This window comes from Lagenorhynchus albirostris, chromosome 8 (genome assembly GCF_949774975.1).
Source record: "Lagenorhynchus albirostris chromosome 8, mLagAlb1.1, whole genome shotgun sequence".
In the NCBI taxonomy this organism is placed as follows: Eukaryota; Metazoa; Chordata; class Mammalia; order Artiodactyla; family Delphinidae; genus Lagenorhynchus; species Lagenorhynchus albirostris.
The window spans coordinates 47,078,604-47,101,027 of NC_083102.1; the positions used below are offsets into that span (position 1 = coordinate 47,078,604).

At 39.8% G+C, this 22,424-nt stretch overlaps 2 protein-coding genes across 3 annotated transcripts in view; one reads left to right on the plus strand and one right to left on the minus strand.

The window, feature by feature from the left end:
* Positions 1–5,726, plus strand: part of TRIL (TLR4 interactor with leucine rich repeats) — a 153,088-nt gene extending 147,362 nt beyond the window's left edge. The window contains exon 6 of the mRNA XM_060156939.1: positions 5,619–5,726. The gene's annotated coding sequence lies outside the window, so the exon portion shown is untranslated. The remainder of the gene's footprint in view (positions 1–5,618) is intronic.
* Positions 1–22,424, minus strand: part of CREB5 (cAMP responsive element binding protein 5) — a 409,537-nt gene that overhangs the window by 37,696 nt on the left and 349,417 nt on the right. The window lies entirely within an intron of this gene.

Genomic DNA, 22,424 nt, shown 5'->3' on the forward strand with positions numbered 1-22,424 from the left:
CAAAAAGATTGAAATCTAGTAGATTCCATTATTCTGAGGTCCTGGGACATTGTAAATTAAATGGTTATTTCTAGTGCTATTTCCGATCAAGGTTAGATTGTTCTAACCTGAACCTAATAGATACTGCTGGTGTTCTGGGGCTAACTAGCATTTTCAGATTGCAGCATATCAAATATATGTAGTTAAACCTGACCTAAACTGGGGACTTTCAGTCACGACTCAATCCAGTGGTTCTCAGCCGAGGGTGATTTTGCCCCCTGGGGGACACTTGGCAATATCTGGAGACATTTTTGATTGTCACAACTTGGAGGGGAGGTGCTACTGGCATCTAATGGGTACAGCCTAGAGATACTGCTGAACATTTAATAACGCATGGGACAGTCCCTCACAACAAGAATTCTCTAGCCAAAATGTCAATAATTCCAAGATCGAGAAACCCTGCCTTAATCTGACTGCCAGGTTAACTAAACCAGGAGTCAATGCCATTTACCAACCAGTTATTTATTTTATTACTTTGAAGGAGACTTCACAAGACCGTTGTGATGTGGGTATTAAAATGGGCTGATATCAAAATCCAACTTAATAACAAAATATCTTCCGTGTGACATTTCCTCTCTGTCCTTAATGGAATTCATCAACTCACTCTGTCTCACAAATGGCAGTGATCATAAACGACACCAAGAATTATTTTCTATAACCACAGGCTCTAATAACTGGAAGAGTTTGGGGGCCCACCTGGAGCAAAACACAGATTACATTTTATTTATATTTCAAGATATCTTTCACAGATTAAAAAAAAGGAGGCTCAGCAAGATGAAAAGGCTATCGTGGTCCCATGACAAGTTCAAGGTTGAAGGTGAATTAGATCCCATGCCTCCTGACTGCCAGTCTAAGCTTCCTCTGCTATCCTGGAGACTAATCTGGAACTCAGCTGCATCTTGAAGTTAAATAAGAAACAGAGATGACATCTGAAAATGCTAACAGCCCATGTGCTGTGTATTTTCCGTGGCACTGAGGCAATGTGTTCTGAGGCTGGGCTACTTCTTGTCAGGAGCCACAGTGACAGTGTCAGCCACTGTGCTTGGGGGGAAGCTAGGAGTAGAGTTTGTTAAACTGGCAGGCATCTGCATCTCCTCAGCTGGAGGCGGGTGCTCCTGGTAGCATCTGCCAAACTAGGAGGCAAGGGCAGATCCCAAGACCTATCGGGGAGTGTCAGTAAGGGCCTAACCGTACTCTCCTTTCCCAGTGGCAGCTGGGGCACTTCTCCCAGTTTTCTCCCTCTGGCTCCTAAAATGGTTATTGCATTGTATTCTGTTATCTTGCAAATAATTCCAACCCCGTAAAGATCTTTAAAGGGAAGTATGTAAAGTTTCAGCCCTGACATTCTCTTCTCTGTAACTTCTTAGGTTTGCACATGGAATTGGGCCTGTGTAGTGGGAGAAGAGGTATATACCCTATTTGTGTATTTTCCATGTGCTGTGTATTTTCCGTGGCACTGAGGCAATGTGTTCTGAGGCTGGGCTACTTCTTGTCAGGAGCCACAGTGACAGTGTCAGCCACTGTGCTTGGGGGGAAGCTAGGAGTAGAGTTTGTTAAACTGGCAGGCATCTGCATCTCCTCAGCTGGAGGCGGGTGCTCCTGGTAGCATCTGCCAAACTAGGAGGCAAGGGCAGATCCCAAGACCTATCGGGGAGTGTCAGTAAGGGCCTAACCGTACTCTCCTTTCCCAGTGGCAGCTGGGGCACTTCTCCCAGTTTTCTCCCTCTGGCTCCTAAAATGGTTATTGCATTGTATTCTGTTATCTTGCAAATAATTCCAACCCCGTAAAGATCTTTAAAGGGAAGTATGTAAAGTTTCAGCCCTGACATTCTCTTCTCTGTAACTTCTTAGGTTTGCACATGGAATTGGGCCTGTGTAGTGGGAGAAGAGGTATATACCCTATTTGTCTGCAGAAAACTAATCACAGTGGGCTCTGAATTCAACAGTGAATTTAATACTCCTACTTTCAAATAATTAACCAAAATCCAGAGATTACAGTAAACATTCTCATAAACCTTTTTAGCAGATAGAGTCCACCTTTATTTAGTCAATAAGGGTGGGAGGAGGACTTCCCTCCCACCTACACCCTACCTTCCATCTATAAAGAATTTTAAGAGGGGAGCCTGGAAATATGGAAATCTGCATAACTTCCCCTTACTTCTTTTCTCCTCTCAGATCTTCTGTAAAATAAAAACAGAGTATGTCATAGAAAAATGGAAGCTTGAATTTTCTGTCTCATGTTTTCTTTGAAAGCGTTGGGGACAAGGCATATAAAATCCTTCACGAAGCATGTCACGAAGCTTCATGCAAGTTGGCTGTCTCCTTCTTCAGCCTTTTGACATGACCACTAATATCCTTCTGGGAACTATCACCATCTCTCTCTCTCTCAACACCATCGGAATCTGCCTCATGACCAAGGAAATGGAACAAAACATGGAGTCAGTCAGTGTATATGGGTGTGTGTGTCTGTGTGCACGTGTGTATAGGATGAAGAAGGGGGAAAGGGGAGGGGGAAGGTACAATGGCACATGACCAGGTCCCAGAAATAATGCATAAGTCTGCCCAGAGATTTTCCTATGGCCCTTTAAACAGGATCCTTGTTGGAATTTTTGGATTCTGTCCCATGGAGTTCAAGTGCATTCTTCAGGGCAGCCAGTTACTGTTCCACAGAGGTGTGAATGTCCTGGAGTTTCCCAAGCACAATACTTCACATTGTCGGTTCAGAATTACTTTAATTCTCCTTTCCACCATCCCAACCGCATTAAGAAGCTGTTGGATCTGCAGAGAAGCTTAGCACAGCCAGGGATGAAAATACCAATGAAAGCAGGAAAAAGACCTGTAGTAAACATTCTAGTATAAGAATATAATCAAGTTTTTGCCCATTTTTTGCCTGATAATAATCAAGGTCTGACTTTAGCAATTCCATGAAGTTTACCCAAAAAGTTTTGTTTTCCTGAAGGATGAGAAAAAAAAAAAAAAGCCATCACTTTATCCTGGCTTCATGCAGCCCCATTTAAGGGTAGTGGATTAAGGTTTTGCTCTATATAGACAATAAAGCACATATCCTCTGGGAAAAGTTCCTTGGAAGTGTAAGTGTTTGGAAGCCCATGAATCAAACAGATCAAGAACCCCTGCATTCACCCAGTCTACATCTGTTGCCAGTTCCCGATCGTTCCCTGCGGATGACTTGTATATTATTACACAAGGCAACATCCTAAAATGAAAGCACCTCTAAGAGAATTACGGTGTTAAAGTGAATATACAATCCAGATGCTTCCCAACTCGGGTGAACCCCAGGAGGTCTCCACTCCCGACAAAATGAGACGACACAGAAAAGCCTAATGACGGCTCCACATGGATTTAGCCCGAAGGGGACTGTTTATTTTTTTGACTTTGAGAAACTGCACTGGGGATCAGCCAAAAAATGAATACGGAAAAGTCCCCTTCAATTGTACAGAATCTGTTATCCTGAAGACCAGCTTCTGAACGTCAATACCTTTAACAGGAGTGACTTGAAATCAGGTCTTAGGGTAGAAAAGAGTGGAAGGAGATACTGAAGAAAACTAAGGTGCAAGAATGGGTGAAAAGTGGTTGCCACTTATAATCCCGAAGACTCTGGCGAGCCCTTCGCACTCATTCCAGAAAGTCCCCAAAGCTGTTTGGCATTAGAGGTGGGCAAGAAAAAGCAGACATCACAATACTTTGCTTGTGAACCACATCCACTCCCCTCCCTTAACGAGAATCTTGTGGGCGCAAACCACAGGCTCACAACCGAACCCTCCCTGCCAGGGCAGCAGACAAATCTCGCTTTCCCACAGGCTGGCTCGGCATTTTTGCCTCCCCCCACAATGCCTGGGCTTAAGGATCCATCATCAAGGGCAGCCAAATACGTTTCTCTACCCATAGCGACTCGGTCCTGGACCTCAGCCAAAGTGAGAACGCCAGGGCGCGGGGAAAATCCTATAGCTGAGCGAACAGAGTAGGAAAACTGGGAGCAGCGAGAAAGGGTTGAAGTGGCTAATTTTTCCACTCCCCTCCTGCTGTGGTTAAAGCAGTGACAGACAATTTATCACACATTTTGATTGCACGCCAGCTGGCTGTTTAAAAAAAAAAAGAAAGAGTTGTTTATTAATTCAATTAGCTGGCTTATTTATCAGGGCTGGGTTAGCAGGGGCGGAGAGAAGGCCAAAGGATGCCCGTGTCAAGCTGTCTTTTGCAGGCCCTGCAGGCCCTGAAGGCAAGTGGAGACACACATTCTTACCCCTGCAAGACTTGGAGTGTCGCACTAGCTGTGTTTACCCTGAATGCTTCATGCGTGACGAGAAAACCCATCAATTGTAATGAAATATGAGGGTGGGAAGATGCTCAGAACAGGACAAAGTCATCTGAGTGATGACAGTCATTAGTGTTTATCACCCACTCAGGGGCCATATTCAGAGATAATATGGCGTCCTTCCCGTACTCATTTGGGTGGTTGCTTTTGTTGTTTTCTCATTCCTTGGTGGATATTTATACCTAAGGCTGCCAGTGTATCGGCAGTTTGTCCAGACCAGCGTTGCCCAGGATCAGAGGAATCATTCATTCAGGAAGTGGCTTATTAAAGAAAACCCAAGCAAGGTTTATTAACTGCCGCTTTGTGCCAAGCTCTGTTTGTGGTGCTTACGCTAGAGTTACTGGTTATATTGGATCCTCAGGTGGTGGATAAGATTTGTGCCCATTTAACCATGAGCCAGCTAAGGCAGAGATTTTAATTGATTCACCCGAGGATTCCCTCAAGGCTCTCAAACCAGGTGTCCCTAAATGCCCCCCTCATTTCATCGCAGCTGTCCACACTCTTGACCCTGTTCTTGGCCAGTCTAAGCCAAACGTCTACCTGGTGACCCAGAGGGTACATTTTCTGCTGATCCTGTTGGTGGCAAGTAGAAAAGGAGGAGGAAAAAGGAAGAGATGTCTACAATTTTCTTGTTTTATTTCAAAATAACCTAATCATGACAAATGGTTATATGGTATACATTTGATTTTGTTTTTATTCAGAATATAATGATTTCCCTCATTAGCCTTACAAATAAAGTGTTTTATAAACTTGAAGGAAGATGACTTTGGGACCAATATTTAAGTCTACTAATTTTCACATGTAATTTGGAACAAGTGATATTTTGGATAAAAAATAGGGGAGAAGAACCATAATATAAGAATGTGATAAATAATTCTGGTTCATCAGCCAGTTAATGAAGCAGTAAATGTGACATGAAGATGGTGCCAATGACAAGACCAAGTCAGCCTTTAGGAGGGACACTGCATATTAAGGGGAAATGTGATCTGTGAGCTTATGTATCAGGGCTGGGCTTAAGCATGAGATGAGGGAGACACCTAAGGATTCCCCTGAGGGTTAGTATTCTGGAGATCTATTATGCTAGCTTCTCTGTCTCATGCTAATACTTAGACCCCTTCATTGTTCATATCAATCACTAATTTCATGGGGGCAAGGGTTTTCCCCTAACTTCTGGAAATGTCAAATCATCCTTATCGTTTCTTTTTTTCTCCCTCCCTTTCTTCCTTCCTTCCTTCTCTCATGCAAGAAGTGCCAAGTAAAACAAAACCTCAGGTGCACAGGTGGATGTGTGTGCAAGACCTCACAGCAATGTCACTGTCACTCCGGTGTCTCCTCTGCTCCATACAGCCTGTGGAAGAGCCTATGGTGTCCCCCTCCCCTCACCACTGGCTAACTCAGTCTCTGGCTCATTGAACCTTATTCCTCCCTCGACAACTTGCTCACTTCTAAAATGCCCATCATTAAAAAGTCTACAAATAAAAAACGCTGGAGAGGGTGTGGAGAAAAGGGAACCCTCCTGCACTGTTGGTGGGAATGTAAGTTTGTGCAGCCACTGTGGAAGACAGTATGGAGGTTCCTCAGAAAACTAAAAATAGTTACCATATGAACCAGCAATCCCAGTCCTGGGCATATATCCAGACAAAACTGTAATTCAAAAAAACACATGCACCCCTACATTCATAGCAGCACTATTCACGATAGCCAAGACATGGAAACAACCTGAATGTCCATCAACAGATGAATGGATAAAGAAGATGTGGTACATATACACAATGGAATACTACTCAGCCATAAAAAAGAATGAAATAATGCCATTTGCAGCAACATGGATGCAACTAGAGATTATCATACTAAGGGAAGTAAGTCAGAAAGAGAAAGACAAATGCCATATGATATCATTTGTATGTGGAATTTAAAATATGACACAAATGAACCTATCTATGAAACAGAAACAAAATCAGGGACATAGAGAATAGACTGGCAGTTGCCAAGGGGGAGAGGGGTGGAAGAAGGTAGGAGTGGGAGTTTGGGATTAGCAGATGCAAACTGGTATGTATAGAATAGATAAACAACAAGGTCCTACTGTATAGCACAGGGAACTATATTCAATATCCTGTGATAAACCATAAGGGAAAACAATATGAAAAAAGAAATGTATATATATATGTATAACTGAGTCACTTTGCTGTCCAGAAGAAATTAACACAACACTGTAATTCAACTATACTTCAGTAAAAAGTAAATTAAATAAACAAATAAATATTCCAAGGTTTTTGACTAAAACATACAGTTTTTAAATCAATAAAAACAAACCTAAACAATAAAATAAAATAAAATGCCCCAAGAAATGCCAAATCCTTAATGTGAAGTCTTCTTGGTATTTTCAACACTTACCTTCCAATACTCCCTTCCCCAAAATGTCTACTGAGTTGGATAAAATCAAGTGGAATTAAATCCCATCTTCCTATTAACATCTTTAATTAACATTAACAACCTCCTCAGTTGTTACTGGTTGAGAGATTCTGCTTTCAAAAACGGGAAGTTTATGTAACGAGGCACCAGGGTTTCTTTCATTTCTTCTTTTCATTTTAACTTAAAAAAATTAATTTTAAAACTGATATATTTTTAAGCATCAAGGTCCTACTGTGTAGCACAGATAACTATATTCAATATCCTATGATAAACCATAATGGAAAAGAATATAAAAACAAAAAATGTATATGTATGTATAACCGAATCACTGTGCTGTACAGAAGAAATTAACACAACATTGTAAATCAACTATACTTCAATTAAAAAAACTGATATATTTTACTTACTTTGGATATATTCTCTTATTTTTCATACATGTTCAGGTTTTCCAGTTAAGCATGCTGTTCTTAGTTTCTGCTGCTGACGGTGTATCAACATGAAACTTTACAAATTTTGTGTGACACTTATATCTGGAGGTGGCAAGGCCACCGTAACAAACATCCTAGCATTACCTTAACTTTTTATATCTGAAAAGATGCTGTGTAAACCTTTCTAAAAATTTCTTCAGCAGTCTTGGGTCAAAAACATTCCTACTGTATTTTCACCAAAACAACAGACAGACATACGAGTATGCATAGTCATCTATTTTTGGTTGAGAAGTTTGTTCATGTATGGGAAAAACTGTTCAATTTAAAATTTCACGCTGTTGAAGTCTAATGTATTTTTGGGTTCAGCAATATCTCTAGTAAAAGTTCAGTTCCTAAAGTTCGTTTTTAATTTTTAAAATTGTAGAAAAGCCCAAACCCTCTGCCTCGGCGCAGTCTAAGCACTAGATACACTATTTCTAGAAAAAAAAAAATTATTGTATAAAACAATAAACTACTTGATTGGCAGGAAATTTCATGGAAGAATTCACAGCTACTCTGTGTAACTATCTTGTCCGACCTCTCAATTTATTTCAAATGATTAAGTTACACTTTTATACAGGTGAGAGAAATACCCTAAAATTGAGGGAAATATCTTTATATTGTGTGGAAGCCACCTTAGTGCTAAAGGTCTGGCTTCTCAGGTTGGGCAGGAAAGGCTGTGGATGACTTACCCTGAGCACTGCTTGACCTTTCACAAAGGTATTTCTCAAATTGACTTCTGGAGTTGGCTTGCAGAAGGTTCTTATGACTAAAGACAAATTTTACATTTCAAGCCCAGTTCCCTTGGAAATGAAAACACTGCCAGATAGTTCCACTCCTGTAGATTCGTTAAGACCACATACCAACATTTTAGAAGTTCTTTTTCCCATCACAGCCTATTTAACGGCTTTGTGCAAATAAGGCATAATTTCAATATGAATCAGGCAGATTAGGGATTTTTCAGGATTTCTCTTCATACTTTCCCTAGAGCATGGGTATCCCATCTGTTTTGCTGAATGCAGGATAATCAAAGGGCACTGATCTCTCCAAATGGCTTCATTCATTACTGTCCCCGCTAGGGCATCTGCCCCTAGAAAGGTCAACTCAGCCACACCGTGGCCTTCCCTACACTATGACACAGCAAATCCACCCCTCCTTTAGGATGTAAAACGTTTGGCGATGCTTTGGCAGGAATGAATATTTCTCCCCTCAGAGTTCAATGTTACAGAAATAACATAAATCGATTCCTCAAGTTCCAATTTAATATGTATTCAGAATCTAGCCCTATTTTGGCTAAGACAGTTTGGATATATGTTGCCACTCTGCCATCACAAATGTAAACTACAGGGCAAAGGGGAAAAAGTAGGCTGTAGCTACTCACTGCTGAAAGAAAAAAACATTGTCTTGTATGTTGGGGATCTGCTTCAATATATTTCAAAGAACAACAGTGGAAAGAACCACTAAGAACCAAAGTACAGGTGCTCTACACAGGTTTGATTCTGAATAATTTTAATACAGTATTAATCATGCCTTGAATTGTGGAATGCCTTTTCTAGTACTCAGTTAAAGGCTATTTCCTCCATTTAGAATGGGAAAGTTGTGTTTTGCGTGGTGTAGAGCACAGCCACTTCATGGGGGGATTGTCTGTTCAGTTGACATTCAGCTTCGTCATCTCCCAAGTATAAAGGCAGAAGCATTACACTGCAGACTGCAGTTTCCTTGCCTGAGACACAGAAACCAATCCAACAGGCTGGACAGTGTGGGAAAGACAGCAGGAAGTGAAGAGAAGCAGAAGACCTGGCTCCTACCCTCAAGAAACTTACTGTCTAGTTGGAAGAATAAAAAGTATACATACCAAATCCTGACAGTCTTAAGTGCCAGATTAGTGGAAGGGACAGAAAATGAGCGTCAGAGAACTGGACAGCATCTGGGGTGACAGGAGGGTGAGTCACAGCCAGGCGGTTTTCAGCTGGGTCTTACAGGGCAGTCTGAGGAGCACAAATTCCAAGTTTCTAACAAGGCTTAGAGACCTTACCTAGATAACCAACCATATGACCTTCTTGGAAGAAGCGCCCTTTTCTTCCTCTATTCATTGCCAACACTCCTTATTTACTTCAAGGGACCCCAGATGTTGACTACTTATGTAGGTTTACCCTTTTCTTTCACTAACCAAAAGCAGGTTATGCCTTTGGTCAATTTCATCTATAAACAGAAAAACCTAGTCACAGCCACCAACTGATGACAGTCATGGGAAGCAGGCCTGGATGAGGGAGTCAGTATAATTTAGAAAAATGCATTATTTGTGCTATAAGAATACTCATCCTTCTCCTTTCTCCTTCACCTAAGAAGGGTTAGGCAGAAACTAATTCCAGGTAATAAATATCCCAGGGTAACAAATCTGGTGAGCCGTTTCTTTGATTTTTAAACGGTGGAGTTTTTTTGTGTCTACCCACCCCCCTCTCTTTTCCTCTGAAGCAGAGCTGGATATGGCCGGCTGCGTTCCAAAACGGTACGCTTTACTCTTCTTCCAGGAAAGAACTTTTCAAATAAGGTCCTAAAGGCTCATATAGTATTAGTGAGCACACATACACCTACACATGGTTGACACTTGCCAACTCCTGACATGGGAATTCTCAGCACACCAAAGTCTCTGTTTGATTTAAATTTATTTTTAATCACATAAGATCCAATTTGGAAAATTGATGCATGGGATTTTCTGAGTCACCAGAAGCTCTTTATAAGATTGCACATGCATTGAGAAGGAAGAAATCTGTCTTGGCATGGCTGGTATTTCACAACAACGGTAAAAATGATTGGCTTCCTCAGTTTGGAATGAATGAGAGGAGTTTTAAAATCTGTAAAAATATGCTATTAAATCCTAACATAAAGTCAAGATATATTTGATATATCTGACTCATGGGTAAGAAATGAAGGGAAAAAGTAGTCAGCATTTTGAAATAAGTTTATTTTGTTAACTTTCTTTTTCAGTCTTGTTTAATTACCCAAGTGATATTTATTACTCTGGATCATATGAATTAATTATAAAAATGATCTTTATTCTCTACTCCCAGTCATTTTTTTGTCGTTTTTGGCAACATACTAGGACGTTTTCCATTTCCTTAAGGAGTTTCCAAAAATGATAATGATAAATGTAATTTGAATTCATTTCATACTCATACTCCTTATTACTGATATGCCCATGGAAATAGTCCCTGTATCTGTAAATGGATTTCATGAAGGAAAGCATGAAGACTTTTATTAAATTTAACTAATGTTATATCTCCAACATGATCGAGAATCACAGATTTACAACAATAATCAGTTCTAATGATAACTGACAGCCAAATCTTAAAAGGAAGGGGAGGGATAATTTCCTATCCCTACATCTTTAATGTACCAAAAGTCCTTAAAGTGTTATTTGGCCTCTTTCTATGCACAGTTACCATAATCCTCTGCTTTTAAGTTAAAAACTATTGCCTTGTCATTATTAGACCTAAGTACTAGGCAACTTTTTATATTAATTGTACATGAAATTATAAAGTACAGCTGGAAAACTGTTTACATGAAGATGTTTTTCTAGTACCTACAAGTTCTCAGTATTTTCTTATGAAATTTTCTTGTTTCCTGTTTTTCCCACGGGAAGAGTAGGTAAGTTCTGTATGCCTGGGTCATCTTTCCCACCATAATGTGAAAATGAATTAAAGGTATTCACAATTCAGCATGGAAACATCAACAAACAATACAGAAAAGATCAATAAACTGTTCTTCATCAGGGGGATGGTCCCATAAATCATGGTACATTCATATGAAGACATGTCGTTCAACCAGAGAAACGATGTTTTCAAAGAATATTTATGCATAGACAAAAGACTGAAAGAAAATACTCTGTTGAGAGTAGTCATTTCTGAGTAATTGGGTTATAGGTTACTTACTTTTATTTATTTTTCTTTTTTCCTACATTTCCTAAAAATTGTTTTTGGCATTAACACATATCTTTCAATCAGAAAAAAATAAATTCAATTTAAAAAATTCACCAAGCGTCAAAAAATTTAAAAGAAACAGTGTGAAGGCTTATATTTGTGCAATTAAAAAAAGCCTCCAAAACAGAGATGAGTCACAAGTCCCAGAACTTTTGATGGGCAAACATCTGGACAGCCGATTAATTTGTTCTTGTTCTGATTGTTTTGCGGTGATGATTGCAGGACTTCACACTTCCCACTGTCTTATTTTCTTCTTTTCATTCAAATATAAATCACCTACATTGCTACAGTTAATGCAGTTACATGAAAAGATCAATATTTTAAAACCAGGGTGGGTACTTTTCTGATAATCTTTTTATACCAGAGCCATTTGTTTGCTAGATAAAACAAACTTGGGAGGGAAAGCACTACAAGGACTTTTCACTACAGTGAAACTAGGCCAAATTGAGGTTAATATATAAATGCAACCTGAAATGAGATTGTTTCATTCACAACTATAAGGGTAAGAATGAGAAAATTAAGTTAGAGAAATACAAGTGTAGTGACATCGGGGAATAATACAGTGAGTTCAGACATTGTTTTAAAATTCAGAACATTCAATGGTAAGAATTAAGCTAGGAATGTCTTTGGAGTGTTGAGTTCCTTATAAGGAACTATTGTACTACGTAAAATGGTACAGCTGCTTTGGAAAACAGTTTGGCAGATCTTCAAAAAATTAAACATAGAGTTACCGTATGACCCAGCAATTCTACTCATAGGTATACACCCAAGAGAACTGAAAACATACGTCTACACAAAAACTTGTACGTGAAAAAAAAAAAAAAAAAAAAAACCTTGTACATGAAGGCTCAAAGCAGCATTATTCATAATAGCCAAAAAATAGAAACAAGCCAAATACCCATCAGTTAATGAATGGATGAATAAAATGTGGTATAGCCATATAATGGAATATCATTTGACAATAAAAAGGAATGAAGTGCTGATACATGATGCAACCTTGACAAGGTTCATGGATGAACCTTAAAAGCACCTTATATTATACTAGGTGAAAGAAGCCAGTCACAAAAGGCCACACACTGTATGATTCCATTGATATGAGACATCCAAAACAGGCAAATCTTTAGAGACAAGAAGTAGATTAGTGGTTTCCAGGGGCTGGAGATGGGAGAAGAAGGATAAGGAATTTCTTTTTGGGGTGATGAAAATGTTCTAAAATTAGATAGTATTGATGCACAACTCTGTATATATACTAAAAACCACGGAATTGTACATTTTTAACAGGTAAATTTTATGGTATATGAATTATATCTTCGTTAAAAAATTGTTTTTAATTCAATCACATTTTATCATGAGATGCAGTTCCTCCATATGAAAAGCAGAGCTAATGTGACTTTTAAATTTTTTCCAAGAAGTTTCAAGTTCTGGACTAAAAACTTCAGAGTCTTATGAATATATTTTGATAGAAATATAGAGATTAAAAGCAATTCTGATCTCTAGTAAATGAAAATGGTTTTTAAGACAGCACTGCTTAACTTCCTAGCCAAGGGAACCAGGGGATCTAACTTCTAAGCTCACAGGACAGTTACATGATGTCAGTTTCCTCATTTGTAAAAAAGAGATGCCTCCTGGCTCTCATGTAGGGATCTGATTCAAAACAACAAACACACATGGATCACCAACTGGGTTCATGGGACAGTAGGAGGCATTGCAGCAAATATAAAGATGAACAAAAAGTGGTCTCTGCCCTCAAGTAAACCTTCAATCTCATAGAGGGTAAAAAAATATATAGGTACATAATCTTAAGATACAACAGTAGTGTCATAATAGTGATTTTAAAAAATTTATGGGCTCAGGTGAAAACACCTTAAATGCGCACCAACAAGAGTGATAACTTTTGATGATGAGATACATTATAGGAGCAGAAATGACTGAACTATGAGAATCAACATGATAAATCTGATAAACCTAAATGTGAGCCCCCCTCCCTAATAAGCAAGTTTTAGAAGAAGACACACAGCATAGAAACATTTACATAAAGCTTAAAATGTACTAAAATATTGGGCTTCCCTGGTGGCGCAGTGGTTGAGAGTCCGCCTGCCGATGCAGGGGACACGGGTTCGTGCCCCGGTCCGGGAAGATCCCACATGCCGCAGAGCGGCTGGGCCCATGAGCCATCGCCACTGAGCCTGCGTGTCCGGAGCCTGTGCTCCGCAACAGGAGAGGCCACAACAGTGAGAGGCCCGCGTACCACCAAGAAAAAAAACTAAAAAAACCCAAAACAAACAAACAAAAAAAATGTACTAAAATATTACAGTATTTATACTATATATATCCGTTAATATCAAATACCTGTTAATATTTTATGTAGAGCATATAATTATATATCATACATAAATGTATTATATATTATATAAAATATGTAAAATATGTAATTATATGGGGATATCCATGGGAATGATAAATATCAAAATCAGATAGTGGTTCTTCTAGTACTCAGGGGGCTTCTACCCTATGGGTGGTGGGAAAATTGGTGATTATTGTTGATTATTTGTTGTATAGTCTTGTATATCTTAAAACAGTGCATGAAATTTTAAAAAAACTGGATCAGAGAAAATTCATAGGTCAATTTCAGGTGGATGAAGCTAGGGGATAAGGGAAGACTTCTAGGAGGAGTAGCCTGAGCTGGACCAAAAAGGATGCGTGAGAGGAGAGAGGAAGGGAAGGCACTGAGGATGAAGGGAATAGTGCAAGCAAAGAAAAAAATCACAAGGTTTTGGTGTTAGGGACCACAAGGTTTCTTTAGGCCACACAAAGCATTTTAGATCTCCAGTTTCTTATAGATTTTTGAACAGCAGAACACAAAAGGATAAGGCGATTTTTATGAATACATTAAAAACAAAACCTAACCAGAATCTCAAACTGTGTTTGGAGAATTACAAACTTGTTCTTTCTTTTTATTAGTGAGAACAAATTGGGATCCCTGGAATATACCACTTGGGAGATGGTGGGAGAATAATTTTATCCACAAGTATTAAGTTGTTGCCTGAGGACAGCTGAGTAAACAGTTTGTTGAAGTCTGTTTGAGGACTGCCAGCTAGTTACACCCATAATTTCATCTCTATTAACAAAAACAGCTCATACTGTCACAGTGCCCTGCTTTGGCTACCCCATGGTTTGCAGGATTTGAATTATGGAGTGTCACTTGAGTAACATTCTATAGCAGTGGGGCTGTGTTTTGATGTCCTTTCGCTACCCACCCCCACTCTGCTGATTTATGGCAAACCACGCAGAGACCTAAATCAAAACTCGAAAATACGTGTGAAATAACGCAAAACAGAGTCTCAAGGTTGGCAATTCAGTAATTATACCTAAAGGGAAAATAATTATGTAATACCTTATGGCAAGAGTAAGTCTCAGAATAACAAATGTCCATACTATAAATGTAGAATTCTGGGAAGAACACTCCAGGTCTTTGAAAAGAAGCCGAGGAAGAGGTTGCCTTTTAAAAGGACCCAGAGGCAACTTCATGAGTGATATCTGGCCTCTGATAATACTTTCATAGTCCAGGAAATGAAGGCCTGAGTGAGTGAAGTGACATGGCCCTGACAAAATGAATGCCGAAAAAGGGGGGGGGGGAACAAAACTCGAGTTATTGATTATCTCAGCTCAGTCTCAACTACTACCTGCAGAAGCCGTTGGTTTATTTATCAGCTAAAATTCTGAAAGTATGAAAGCAACCTATTGGTAGAAAACAGAAAACTCTCCAAGTCTTGACAGCAACTATGAACTGGAAATGAAAACAAAACAAAACAAAAAATGCCCTCATACTGGAGACCTTTCAATTAAAAAAAGATGAAAGAATTCCTCAGTAGTCAAGAGCATAAAACTCTCCCCTCTAAGTCTACCAGTTAATGAACAACCTCTAAATTAGAGGGAAATATGAGAGAAATGACCTGGGCAATATTCCAGCTTAAATCTTCATGTTGGAAAACAACTCTCCATCCACCCCTATATTGTAAAGCCCTGGCATGGGAAATGAAATGAAAGATGCTAGGAAAAGATTAAGTGACTCAGGCTCTTACAGGCTGACTTTGCCCATTAAAAATCAGCTCTGAATTTAAGTGTTCCCTAAGTCCCTCAAGCCACTCACTGGGATGGAGCCATACTAGGTGAAATTGTGTGAGCTCAGGGGACAGGGGTGTCAATGAAAACCACTCTAAACAGGGAAATTCAGGGAAAGATACGCGTTTCTTAAAGATAGGGGTTGGCAAACTACTGCCCTTGGGCCAAATGTGCTAGCTGTCTGATTTTGTAAATAAAGTTTTATTGGAACATAGCTATGCCCATTCATTCATGTATTGTGTATGGCTGCTTTTGAGATATAATGGCAGACTTGGGAAGTTACAGACATCATATGGCCCACGAAGCCGAAGTATTGATTATCTGGCCCTTTTCAGAAACAGTTTGCCCACCTCTGCTTCAATTTACCAGTTATCTGGAACAGCTTCAGTTGTTAAAAACCTTTTAGAAGAATAATTGGTAAGAATAGCTATCTAGCTGGGCACCACCTTTAGGTATTTTTGCTTAAGCCTTAGAGCAAAAAACTACTTCCTTGGGTTCTTTTTGGTTATTGTATTTTCCTAATTAAGGGTAAGTGTAAATTATATATTAAATTAAATTAGGCTGTAACACTTGAAATTAGGTCTTAACTTTTTTTTTTTTTTTTTGCTCTGCATGAAAGCATGACAGTAGAGGTAGGCAGAATCTAACACAACCAATCTTAAGATGATTCCTTTTTGGAAACCAAGCTACTTAAGAAAGTATTAATAAAGCACTGAAAAAGAAATGCTAGATGGGGGCTTAAAGGGGAAATTTACATGCTTGAAAATAATAGTAACAATTTCTAAAGCTCTCTAAAGCATTGCCTTGTAATAACTCATTTAATCCTTACAACTGCCTATACATTTGATAGTACGTGGTCCATATTGAGATCAATGAGGTTAAGAAAGCTGCCTGTGATCATGGCCTAGCAAAATGGTGGGCGAGACCCAGATCACAGGCTCACTTTCAAATCCAAATGCTTTCCATACTTCCAGGCAGTGACTCTTAGAAGGGGGACTTGCTTAGGAAAGCTGAGCTCTCTTGTCTTAAACCTGAGTGAGCTTGGACAAGTCTTTCAGTCTCTCTGGCTCTCAGTTAATATATCAAAAAAATGAGTGAGTGATCATGTTCTACAAAAGACGTTACTGCTTTGCTCTATGAAAACTATAGTTGAGAATTTTACTATATGTAGTTTGGAAAGGTCTCTAAAAGAGAATTTACCTTCCTGTGTTTCCTTTGTTCATAGCAATTCTTACTCCTTTCTTAAGTATTTGGCTGGATGAATCAGCAGTTTCATGTAGGGGGTGAGTTTGTGGTGGACACACTGGCCCCCACCTCTCTTCACTTTCTGTTGCTCCTGGGAAGTCAGGGTTCAGGGGATCCTGTCTCACGGCCTCTGTTGGTGGGTGTGGCTTCACATTCTCCAGGGCCCTCATGGACACCCTGCTTCCCATTCAGTTTTGCTCTAAGCAATTGCCTCAGCCTGCCCAGGTCACACTGCTGCCCTCGTTGCTCTTTTGCACCAGCTTCCAACACTTTTTGGCCATTAACCTGAGCATTTTCTAATCCTGAGCCCACAGGTCCTAGTTTCTGGCAGCCTGAAGTGGGGTCTCTGTAAAGAGAGATTCGGCCAAATTCAGGAAACCCCACCAGCGTCTGCTGTCTGAGGAAGTGGAACTACTTTTATATGTGAAACCACTCCACGCCCCTTAAAGCCGAGGCTGGGCAGCCAAGGTAGGTGGCTGCCCAAGAAAGTGGGCGAGTTTCACAAATGAGAACTGCCCTTTGCTGTCTAGTTTCTACCAGCCACGAAGAAAGAGGCGACCTGCCCCTCCTGAGAAATGTACTGCCTGGGGAAAACAGAGGCTCACACACCAGCCATGCAGAGGCCAGGAATGCTCTGACTCCACGGAGCACAGTCACTCAACCCTTCTTGAAATGACCAAAGAAAAAAATTGTAAGCATGAAAAATGTCTTCTCCTGAGAGACTGCTCTCACTCACCCACCCACCCACCCACCCACGGGGAGCTGTAAATCAGATGTTACCGACATGGCAAATTGGCAGCCGATGCTTTAAACATTATGAAGTGCCAGGTCTGGGCCTCAATATAGATCCTTTTTTGTTTTAAGCACTTGCCACTTAAAAATACACTTGGAAGTTTCTGGAAGGGGTAGAGCTATAGATGAAATGCCCACACAGAGAGAGCATGACATGAGAAGGATGTCCTGCTTCTAACATGTGCCAGGAGCCTGATAAGAATCATTTCACGCATTCACACAACTCTCTGTGGTGGGTATCATTATCTTCCTATCGAAGATGAAGGGGGGCCCTAACAGGAGAAGGAACTTGCCCAGGCTCACTTGAGGAGAATCCCCCTATTCTAAGATGGCAACCATGACAAGGCAACATTAACTGACTAAACATTCCCTTGAAAAATCCTTGGAATTGTGACCATGGAATTTCAAACCTTGATTCCTCCCCTAAAGGAAGAGCATTTTTTCTTTCTGCTTTATAGAACCACAGGGGCCTTAGAGTTCAGTTCATCCAAACTCTCTCACAGAACAAAGAAAGAAATTGAGGCATAGAGATGTAGGGTGATTTAGTCAAAGACTGAAACTAATTGGTGACAAAGCTCTTCTTTTTGGCTCTGCTACTATTGCATGTATTTTTTTTAACATATGAGAGAACTCCCCCATTAGTAGAAGAAAGAGAAAAGCACCAGTGACGTTGCGACTCAAAATTGAAGGCTCACCCACATTTTGTTCACTGGCAAAAACCGTCAGTAGATTATCAACTCATTGTATCATCATTGATGTGACTGTCTTTACTGTAAGATCTGTCTTTACTGTAAGTAAGATCCTTTTTCTTAGTTATTTTTTTCTGGTTATGAAAACCAAATAGTAAGTGGACTAATGAATGAAAAAAGTGAATCATGATGAAAACTCTACAATGTATCCCTGCATAGCCAATAAAAATTCTTTTCTTCTTCCCATACTTTATTCAGGAAGGTTGGCTACTGAAGATGTTCTTGGGCAAGACTGCAGGGAATGTGTAAAAGCTCTGTGTTTTGTTGTGTTTCTCCTTCCCTACTCCCAACTTTGGTGGGGGGACTAAGCTTAGTAGCAATTAGAAGCAGGTGAGAAGCAGGTGCTCCAGTACACTAGACTTGTGCAGAGACCTAAGAAAGCTGGCAACAAGCTTCTGCCTCAAAGTGGCCACAGCTCTGCTCTCGCCGGCAGGACAACAGATGGAGATTTGCCTGAAACCTCTTCTCTCCCCTTCCCTCCACTGCCTCCCCTTCCTCACAGCTCATTTTTCACAACTCTTACCTCCTATACAAAATTTTCCATCACAGGCAAGAATGGGGCTGTTGGGAGAAGTTGTTGTGGGGCCTGCTCCAGTCTGAGCTTGGGTTCCATGTCTGTCACTGGCCAGCAGTAGCTCACTCAGGACATAGCTGTATAGAGCTACAAGGCCTACTGCTAATAAGTGGCCTAAATTCCCCACTGTCAATAGCCCTTCTCTTTTGTTGTAATGATTTTAAAGTTGGAAGGATGTTCCAACGATCCTATTCACCTTTTAAATCTGATCCCACCTTCCTGGATTCCACCTTCCTGAATTCCAAATGATGGTTTACCTCATTTTGACCATGGTCTTACTCTGATTGTCCCCATGGGGGTTCAAGAAATTACATTTCAGTCAGGTATCAAAGGAGCCTCCTCCGACTCCTCCCTCCTCCTTAATAAGGTGTTAACTTTGAAGCCTAATTGCATCCACTTGAATGTATAGTTAACTATGTCATAGCTGCAGCAGGACATATGCTTAGAGGCTCCAGGACATGTCATTTACATAAATGGGAGGTTCATAAACAAGGCACCCACTGAATAAGATTACAGCTGCAGGCCTGGTCAAAAGAGGACTAGTTGATCTAAGTAAAAGAAAAAGGAAAAAAAAAAAAAAAGATATTCTGTACTCAGGGATTGGAAGAATTAATATTGTTAGAATGTCCATAATACCCCAAACCATATATAGATTCAATGCAATTGCTATCAAAATTCCAATGTCATTTTTCACAGAAATAGAACAAACAACCATAAACTTTGTAATGGAACCATAAAAGATCCCAAATAGCCAAAGCAATCTTGAGAAAGAATGACAAAGCTGGAGTCATCACACCCCCTGGTTTCAAACTATATTACAAAGCTATAGTAATTAAAACAGTGTCATACTGGCATTAAAAACAGATACATAGATCAGTGAAACAGAATAAAGAGCCCAGAAATAAACCCACACATATCTGGTCAACTAACTTGTGACAAAGAATCCAAGATATACAGTGGGTAAATGACAGTCTCTTCAATATATGGTGTTGGGAAAACTGGATAGCCACATGCAATAAAATGAAACTGGACTAGTATCTTACACCATGCACAAAAATCAACTCGTATTAAAGACTTGAATAAGACCTGAAACCATAAGACTCCTAGAAGAAAGCACAGGCAGTAAGCTCCTTCACATAGGTCCTGAAGATGATTTTTTGAATTTGACACCAAAAGCAAAAGCAGCAAAAGCAAAAATAAATAAGTGGGAATACATCAAACTATAAAGATTCTGCACAACAAAGGAAACATCAACAAAATGAAAAGGCAACTTAATGGAAGAAAATATTTGCAAATCATGTATCTGATAAGGGGCTAATATCCAAAATATATTTTCTAAAAAACTCACACAACTCAATAGTAAAAAACCAAACAATTGGATTAAAAAAATGGCAGAAGGTCTGAATAGACATTTTTCCAAAGAAGACATACAGATGGCCAACTGGTACATGAAAAGACACTCAACATCACTAATCAGCAGGGAAATGCAAATCAAAACCACGATGAGCTACTACCTCGCACCTGTCAGAATGGCTATTACCAAAAAGACTAGAAATAACAAGTGTTGGCGAGGATGTAGAGAAAAGGGAACCTTTGTGCACTGTTGGTGGGACTGTAAATTGGTGCAGCTACTGTGAAAAACAGTTTGGAGGTTCCTCAAAAAATTAAAAACACAACTACCATCTGACTCAGCTCTTCCACTTCTGAGTATTTATTCAAAGAAAATGACACTAACTCAGAAAGATATACACACCCCCACGTTCATTACAGCATTATTTACAATAACCAAGATATGGAGACAACCTAAGTGTCCATCGCTAGATGAATGGATAAAGAAATTATGGTGTATATATACACAATGAAATATTATTTAGCCATAAAAAAGAATGAAATCTTGCCATTTCTAACAACAGGAATGGACCTCGAGAGAATTATGTTAAGTGAAATAAGTCAGACAGAGAAAGACAAATACTGTATGATCTCTCTTATATGTGGAATCTAAAAAAAACAAAACCAACAAAACAAAACAAAACAAAATAAATCAAGCTCAGAGATACAGATAAAGGATTGGTGGTTTGCCAGAGGTGGAGGGGGGAGGGAGAAATGGATGAATTGTTTTGTTTTAAATAAATTGAGTAATCTAAGGAATGAAGATAAATGCCCCTTTTTTAAACCTCCCCAACTCTTTGCATATTAATGTTTCATCGTTCAGTCCTCTTTAGAGTATCAGAGGACTGAATTTACACCCAAGCATTCATGGCTAGAGGTTTATGCTCACTCATTATAGGACAGGGTCTTCTGAATAGTCTTGAAGAGTGAGAAAGTTCTTGCCTTGCCCAGGAGGCTGCCTGAGAAGAAGGGTGAGACTGACTGAAGGTTATCCTCAATGAAAGCTGCTCAACTCAGATCTTATCAACTGGTTGACACTCTCTCCTTCTGGGAAGATGGCCAACACGATTAACTCATTTGGGTGGGAGGAATTTCTCTATGTGGTGTCATAAATGGCGGGACTAGATTGGAGCTCCTGACCAAATTTCTGTGTTTGTAGGACTCTCTTGGTATCTGTCCAGAAGTGAGTACTTAAAACTTTAACTTATTCATAAAGAACTAAGACTAGAAGAGACTCCATGCAGGCATCCCTTTCCCCCAAACACATACACAGTATCCTCAGAAGGCTGCCATTTTATCCTCTAACCCAGAAAGGAAAAGCTCACTGACTAAGAAGTGACTTATTCCACCCTGAGGTAATATCTGTCTTTCTGAAACTCCAACTCCTCTCCCACACTGCAGATTTTCAAATATATGAAGATAATTATCACATCTCAGATTAGGGATTGGGAGCCTTCCACCCCTTCTTCATGCAGCATGGTTTTCAGATTCTCTACCCATTTGGGTGAGGTGAAACTCCCCCCCCCCACAAGAACTTGACCTCACTTCTACATCCATAAGACTAGTGCATGGGATATAAGAGCCTCCAATTGCCATTGGTCACCTCCTTCAAACTTCGCCATCTCCATACCCTCTCACCTCCCACAAGAGTCTTTTTCTTCACTATCTTTTCCAAGGAAAGGGAAGAAGTGTCCCTGCCTCCACCATGGGTATTTCATGTCCCCCTCCACACTACGGAACCTGCCCCCTCAGACTCCCCCTCCCCACCTTCACTCCCCTCTCTCACGATACATCCAACTCGGATTGAATTCTGCATTTTTAACCAAATGAGTCTAATACGTGCAAAATCCAAAGATTTCATAAATGATAGTACTGTTTTCTATCCTGATGGGAATCTTTTTCAACTGGCCAACTTTCAAATACTTTAAGGACATTTGCATAGTTTTTCTAAAGTACCTTTCTTCACATTTTAATTTTTTTCTTTTTGCAACGAAATTAAACTTTAATGTATTTGCGGGCCACCTGAATAAATGCAAAATTCCTTACACAGGAATTGAATTTTAAATGGCTCAGGAATGGATGGATCTATAGGAAATGGCTTTAGGTTGAAGAGGCTTCAGGCAAAATGGGCTGTTTCTGTCCCTAGCTGGGAACTTTGAAGCAGGGGCTGGATAGATACAGATGCTTTGCAACTTAATAATCTTGAAAGAAATTGCCACATGGAAAAAGCCACAGAAATAAAATTGAGGGTGGTAGAAAGGGTGTTTGCCAATTCACAGTGTCCCTCTTCTCTTCCCACCCCCAGGTTAAAGGTTAAAAATG